Source organism: Juglans regia, chromosome 9, assembly GCF_001411555.2.
Source record: "Juglans regia cultivar Chandler chromosome 9, Walnut 2.0, whole genome shotgun sequence".
NCBI lineage: Eukaryota > Viridiplantae > Streptophyta > Magnoliopsida > Fagales > Juglandaceae > Juglans > Juglans regia.
The window spans coordinates 11,076,536-11,077,738 of NC_049909.1; the positions used below are offsets into that span (position 1 = coordinate 11,076,536).

The 1,203-nt window shown below is 35.2% G+C and overlaps 1 non-coding gene across 1 annotated transcript; it reads left to right on the plus strand.

Annotated features, from left to right (window-relative positions):
- Positions 1–201: 201 nt before the first annotated feature.
- Positions 202–308, plus strand: LOC118349503. Its single transcript, XR_004802460.1, has one exon. It is a non-coding gene; the product is annotated as a small nucleolar RNA R71 (small nucleolar RNA).
- Positions 309–1,203: the final 895 nt, after the last annotated feature.

Below are 1,203 nucleotides of genomic sequence, written 5' to 3' on the forward strand. Positions count from 1 at the left end.
AGTTCAAAAACTCTAGCTGTCTTTCTTGGCATTGCTCTCTCTGCAGACCATTGACAGTTGTTGGATGTCAATTCTTCCAGAAGTTCATATGTGGCTTCATGGGTCTTACTCATTAATGCTCCTCCCACGGCCGCATCAACCATATATCAATTTGTGGGTCCCAAACCATTGTAAAATGACTGCACTTGAAGCCATGCTAGGAGGTTGTGATGCGAACACTTGCGCAATAAATCCTTGTATCTCTCTCATGCCTTATATAATGATTCTCCCTCAAATTGGGTGAAGCTAATAATATCATTCCTTAACTTCACTGTCTTGGTCAGAGGGAAATATTTTGTTAAGAATTTTTGTGCTAACTCCTCCCAGGTGGTGATGATGCCGGGTAGCAAAGAGTTCAACCAAACTTTTACTTTTTCCCTAAGTGAGAAAGGAAAAAGTCTCAATCGAAGACATCATCTGTCACTCATTTGTGTTTAAAAATATCACAAATTTCTAAGAAATTTACAATATAGACATTAGGATCCTTTTGTGATAGCCCACAAACTGGACGGTTTGTTGAATCATTTGAATGATGATCGGCTTGATCTCGGAGTTGTTTTCTTGTATAGCTGGCCGCCTTATACTAGATGTCGCCCCATCGACAGAGGGCATAGTATAGTCTCATAACATCTTGTGCTCCTAGTCGGCCATATTAACTTTAGATGCGGCAACCTATATCTTCTTCTCTTTATTAATCCGGCGTAACGTTCTTCCAATCTTGGAATCGAAAAGTGTATGTTCTAATGATTTAAATTGGAGCATGCACTTCTAATTACTAAAAAGAAAAACCAAACTGAGATCTAATTTAAACCCATTCGTTAAAAATAAAACCCAAAGTAGTAAAAATCGAACTAGTATCAACATCAATAACGAATAACTAATCCTCGGCAACGGCGCCAAAAACTTATTATGTTGAAAATATTTACAAGTGCACAGAATCGTAACAAGTAGTAAAGTGTTTGAAAATGGATGTCGAACTCACATAGATTAATTATGCTATTGAGTACTGAAATTTACTAAATTAATTACTATTTAGAAAATCAAAATTTAAAGAATAGATTATCTAAATTAAACCGAAGAAAATAACATTAAAAAAGATAATAAGAATAGATCTAGAGCGTTTGATTTCACATAATGAATCCCACACAATTTATTTTTCTTATT